Consider the following 6,385-nt stretch of genomic DNA (forward strand, 5'->3'; position numbering starts at 1 on the left):
CTGGCTCACATGCACTGATCTCGCAGAGGACCCAAGGTCAGGCCCCAGCATTCATACCGAGTGGCTTACAATTGCTTGTTTACTCCAGCTCCAGGGGACCCAATGACCTCTCCTGGCTTCTGCAGACACCTGCTGTGAAGTCACATACCCACACACAGCATGCATGCGTCCAACAATACAAGATATGGAGGTAATGTAGCAAACATGTGTTTGTATATCACCAGCATTACTTATTCTTATTATGCCCTCATCATGTTTTTTTTTAAAGTCTTACTATAATAAAGAGGTCAGTTACATTACCACAAATTAGACAGTTCCATAAAGTCAGCCATCGCTGTCTACCCAACTGAAAGGTCTGTTTGATACAGAGACACAAACAGTGTGCTTTCAGTTTTCTACTTGGGGAAAAAAAAATCAGTAATCAGGACTCTGGATAGTCGTAGTCAGCTAGAAAAGGCAGGTGTAGCACAATAGAAGATGCGGCTAAAAGGGTTCAGGAAGTTTTCATTTAAAATCCTGACTCAAGATCGCAGGAAAGGGAGGATGCTAGGAATACACTGCAAACTCCTTTCCTCTTGATGCACTCTCTCATTTGTCTTCTTCTTCATAACCTGAGTAGTAACAAGTATAAACCAGGCCATGCCTTGGAAAGTGCAATAGGTTTAGTCATATTATGTGTGAAGCTGCTCTCTAGTGATGTCTTTGTCCATTCATTTATTCACACACACAAACACACACACACACACACACACTCTTGGGCTCCAGGCTGCACACAAACAGGCTTCCTAAGCCCCAGCGGTGTGCAGTGATGAGGTTGCTTTAATATGAGCACGTAAGGAACTGAGTGAGAGCCTTCTGCTATTTGAAATATGAGAATGTGGTACAAGGAATATGAGTGGGTATTTTTTTTCCCGCAGAAGCTTTTCAGTTTATTTTACCCTCAGAAATTTGCATATCACAGCAGAACATCAAGTCACCGCAGAGCTACTCCTTTGGCTTTTTGCCAGCACCAACATTGGCCTTTGCAGCCCTCCTGACCGTCTTCATGCTGTTCTTGTGTTCCTTTTGCTGTTTGCGGGAGGCCAAAGCCAGTTGTCTTGCCACCACCGAAGTGGGTTCTGAATCCAAATACAAAGATGACATCTGGTGTGGTTTTGTACATCTTGGCCAGCTTTTCCCGAATTTCCGTCTTTGGTACTGTGGCCTTCCCGGGATGAAGGACATCAGTGACCATCTGTTTCCTCTGAAGCAGACGGTTTGTCATGAACTTCCTGGTCCGGATGGTTACCGCGTCATTCATGATGGCTACGGCGCTGGAGCTGTAGAGGAGGAAAAGAGGACCGCTCACTGCTGACCAATCATATTAACGCGCACCGATGGGTATTTTTAAAAAGCAGAATACAAGTATTTCAACAATTTAAATGTTACTCTATGTCTGTTGGACGTCTGCTTCTAGGGAGGATTGTTAATTTGTCCCAAGCGTGTATTCATTAATCAGACAAATAGTTTTAAACTCACTGCCATTGGGATCAAATAAAAAACACAGCACATTCTCCTCATAAAGTAGATTCTGAGGAACAGATGGCAAATGCTTATTTCCACAATTTTTTTGTTAGTCAAAATACAGAAACACAGACAGAGAATATGCTCTTATATGTGACCATACAACAGGAGTGTCCAAGGGAAGATAAAACCTACCTGCATTTATGCTGAAAGTGAAGGCCCATGGGAGATTTCTGAGATCATTGACATAACTAACTGGATTTGTTAAAATGTATTCAGGTGTGTCTTCTAGGCCTGCGAGTCTGTCTTCCGTCTCCTGTGTTCTGTTGGTGATGCTTGCTTTGGGACTCTTGTAGAAGAACAGGGGAAGGATTGTGAGCTCCGAAGGGGATAGGAACTCCATAGGAAGACCAGCAGAGTCAACTAATCCGAAACCTTGGGGCTCTCAGAGACTGAGACACCAACCAAAGAACATACACGGGCTGGACCTAGGCCTCCCGGCACATATGTAGCAGATGTGCAGCTTGGTCTTCATGTGGGCCCCAAACAACTGGCTATCCCAAAAGCTGTTGCCTGTCTGTGGGATATGTTCTTCTAGCTGGGCTGCCTTGTCTGGCCTCAGTGGGAGAGGATTCACCTAGCCTCACAGAGACTTGAAGTGCCAGGGTGGGGGAAGGAGGGGGAAGAGGAGAAGGAGGGAGAGGAGGAGGAAGAGGAGAAAGAAGAGGAGGAAGAAGAGGAGAAGGAAGAGGAGGAGGAGGGAAGGGGAGGGGAGGGGGCGGAGAGCCCTCACCCACTCAGAGGAGAAGGGGAGGGGGAATGAGGAAAGGATTGGGGGAGGGGGTGACTGGGAGGGGGAGTGAGCCAGATGTAAAGTGAATAAGTAAAAAATTAAATTAAAGGTTGGGGATTTAGCTCAGTGGTAGAGCGCTTGCCTAGCAAGCGCAAGGCCCTGGGTTCGGTCCCCAACTCCGAAAGAAAGAAAAAGAAAAAAAATTAAATTAAAAAAATTTTTTTAAATCAAAGTCATGTTGTAAAGTCACTCTAATGTGCACGTATTTCTGAAAACAGTCCTTGGTCAGACATCAGAGGTCTTCTGTTATGGGAGTACTGCACTCAGTCTTTTGCTCACCGTGTGTTTCTAGGCCATTTCCTTATCCAGCCATCACAATTCACCTCATTAGCTGGGCCATCTCCCCAGCCCCAAACTCATACCTTTCTCCGGGCATGCGGAAGTTTGTCAAATCCTCCAACTAGTCAAAACATCAACATTTTTAGGCAGAACTTTCTTGAGTTTCTGATTTCAATATGATGTTTTGAGATAATCTTGATATTCTGTGACAGGAATATTAGTTCTATCTTGTGAAATTTGTGATGAACTCCAATTTTTTTTTGTGACTTAAAAAACAAACAACCCTAGCAATGAATATCCTAGTAAGAGCACCAGTGGAAGGGGAAGCCCTGGGTCCTGCTAATACTGAACCCCAGTGAACTAGACTGTTGAGGGGGGGGGGCAATGGGGAGGGTCGGAGGAACACCCATAAGGAAGGGGAGGGGGGGGATGTTTGCCCGAAACCGGAAAGGGAATAATACTCAAATGTATATAAGAAATATTCAAGTTAATAAAAAAATGGGGTATAGAACTGAGGATTCACAATAGAGGAATCTTGAAAAAAAAAAAAAAAAAACAAACAACCCTGAATACTATTCAAACCATCCCTCTTCCAGCTCCATCTCGCACTGTTAACTAAGCCATTCCGTTTATGGCTGATTCCGCCCTCACCCTCCTCCATGGGCATCACTACATGCGCATGCCCATTTTTTATTAGACAATAGCATGCCAGGGGTGGTGACAGTTGCAGCCCTGGGCTCAAGGATCTTAAATACAATCTCATTTCCACATAAGCTACTTTAGTGTGTTGGAACTCCGGATTCCACCGCACTTGGGCAAGATGAGACCCACAAGCTGAAGTACTAGTGGGTATTTTGAATAATCTTCTAGATTCCTTAAAGTCCTGAGATTCTAGATGCTTAAATTCTGTCTATATCAGAAAAAGAATGCTTGGCTGTTGAAATGGGGGAAAAGGAGAAAAGTAAAAAGGGAAATGTCAAGAAAGAGTGTAGTCATAGAAAAAGAAAAGCTAGCTTTTTTCTTAAGGGCAGGGGGACAAAAAAATCCAGGAAATTAATAGACAGAAAATCTGCTAAAATAACCTCTATTTTGATTTTTGGGTCTCCCCCCCACCCAGAGCTGGGGACCGAACCCAGGGCCTTGTGCTCGCTAGGCAAGCGCTCTACCGCTGAGCTAAATCCCCAACCCCGATTTTTGGGTTTTTTAAAGAGGAGAACGGTGAGGGAGAAAGACCATGGATTTGGGTCTTGGGATATGGGGGGAGTTGGAGAAAGGAAAAAAAATACGACCAAAATATATTGTATGAAAATTTTTAAATAGAAATAAAGAATAGCCTCTAAGTAGATGCCAATGGCGGCCACTAGAACATATTGTACAAGTAGGTATTCTTCATTCCTCTACGTACAGCAGTTGCCTGGTTTTGCTTATGTAATGGTTAGGACCCACTGGCCAGAGCGATTAGCCTTAAAACCTTTGGTGGCAAAAAACGAAGTACTGGTTACTATTGCAATTGTCAACAAATTTTGTTTTAAGCTCTTGGACGATGAAACCTGGCTTTTCGTGAAAACCGCATCTGAGCCAAAGCACGCATCACAACCGAGCCTTCTGAATTGCTGTGCTATTGGTGTGAAGCTCGACACTGGTGCTCACAGGTCCCAGACCAACCTATTCAGAAGGACAAAAGATGCACGGGGATCCAGGTCTAATGACACGGTGACAGGCCAGTCAACCAAGCTCATTGGACAGTTGCTTAATTCATCCTAATAGCCTATAGATCACAGATATGATGCAAACCTCTGTGAACATTATAGGACACAGAAAGCACTAAGCAGACAGTGCTTCTTTGTCAGAGTATTTGATTTTATTTATTTTTTTGGGGGGGGGGATGGATCCTTTTGATTCTGGTCCTTAGCTCTCTAGTACCTGAATCCAAACCATTTACTTGCTCTGTGAAATATTGTCAGGATGACGTTATAGAGGCTATTGCTGTACATCTAAAATCCGAACCAAACGCTGCTCTGAGGGCTTTTGAAGCCAGATGTGGCCACGCAGGGGGAGTGGTCAAGGGTATTCACACCGAGCACCCGGAATCTCAGAGAGCCGCCACTTCAGTCGGTCGGTGGTAGGTCAGACCCACAGTCACGTGACCTTAGCCGGTCTCTTTACGTCTGCCTTCTTCATTTTGAAGTGGGTCCTAACCGTTACATAAGCAAAACCAGGCAACTGCTGTACGTAGAGGAATACCTACTTGTACAATATGTTCTAGTGACCGCCATTGACATCTACTTAGAGGCTATTCTTTATTTCTATTTAAAAATTTTCATACAATATATTTTGGTCTCTTTCCTTCCTACACAACGTTTTTTTCCGATGTGCATGAACAATTTTTCAACAAGTTCACGAACACCGTGGACTTCCCCAGTAGGTATGACCAAGTCCTCTGGTTCATCGCTTTGCGACATCAGCCACATAGCGTCTACATAGTCCTTGGCATGGCCCCAGTCTCACTTGGCATCCAGATTTCCCAAACTGAAACATTCCAGCTGTCCAAGGTAAATCTTAGCTACTGACCGGGTAATTTTTCAAATAGCAAAATTAACTCCTCTTCTGGGACTCTCATGATTGAAGAGAACGGCATTCACTGCAAAGTGATTATAAACTTCACTGAAACTCACCACAATCCAATAGGCATAGAGTTTGGCTGCACCACAGGGTGGCCTCGGATAGAAAGGTGTGGTCTCTTTCTGGGGTATTTCCTGCACTTTTCTATAAAGTTCACTTGTCGAGGCCTGGTTGAACGTCACAGAATTTATAAGGCCGGAAGTTTTAAGGCCGGAAGTTTTAAGGCCGGAAGTTTTAATTGCGCCCAGAAGCTGCAAGATGCTAACTCCACCGACATCTGCATGTACTCAGCTAAGTCTAAGGAGATCTTGACATGGCTCTGAGCGCCAAGATTATAGATCGCTGTAGGCTTCCCTTCATTGATGATTTTCACCAGGCAGGTGCTGTCAGTGAAGTCGCTGTAGTGCAACCTCCTGTTTCCTTCAATAGGAGCCTGAGGATTCTTCTATAAATGTTCGATTCGACCTGTATTAAATGAACTAGATCACTGTACTATTTTCCATGGACCTCGTATCCTTTCTCTAACAGGAATTCCGCCAAGTATGAACCATCCTGGCCAGTGATGCCGCTGTTGAGAGCTACCTTCCTGAGCTTGCCCATCTCGCCATCCCCGGAGCCCGGGTAGCTCACACAGCCAGCGGGAACCGGAGCCATGTCGCTTCAGACGGCTGAGCGTGTGGCCAATAGGAAGGCGGAGTGGAACGAGCCGTGAGAGTATTTGATTTTTAGGTTCATGATCCCCACTAAAGTCCTACTTGGGTGAGACTTCTGCTTATTAGCGCCATCCATTTCTAAAGACAAAGGCAGGATAAGCTTTATAACGGTAGTATCAGTGATGACACTAAAAGGATAGGACTAATATTTCATTCATTTGTTTCCCTTCGAGGCTGTCATTAGAGACTATTTTAGAGTGACCATTTATACACAACTAATACATTAGGGGACTGGCAAGATGGCTCAATACACAGAGGGATTGCCACCAACGTATGACTCAGTTTTGCCCCTGTAGATCCACATAATGGAAGGAAGACTAGAACTAACGCCTTCCAGCTGTTTTCCGACCTCCACATGTGGGCTATGGTATGTGTGCTCGGGCATGTACATCCATAAACTTAGTTTAAAATTTAT

General features: G+C 44.6%; 2 pseudogenes; both read right to left on the reverse strand.

Annotated features, from left to right (window-relative positions):
* Positions 1-926: 926 nt before the first annotated feature.
* On the reverse strand, positions 927-1,302 carry LOC116914717 (annotated as a pseudogene).
* A 3,425-nt stretch (positions 1,303-4,727) lies between these two features.
* On the reverse strand, positions 4,728-5,911 carry LOC116914932 (annotated as a pseudogene).
* Between the last annotated feature and the right edge of the window lie 474 nt (positions 5,912-6,385).

This window comes from Rattus rattus, chromosome 13 (genome assembly GCF_011064425.1).
Source record: "Rattus rattus isolate New Zealand chromosome 13, Rrattus_CSIRO_v1, whole genome shotgun sequence".
NCBI lineage: Eukaryota > Metazoa > Chordata > Mammalia > Rodentia > Muridae > Rattus > Rattus rattus.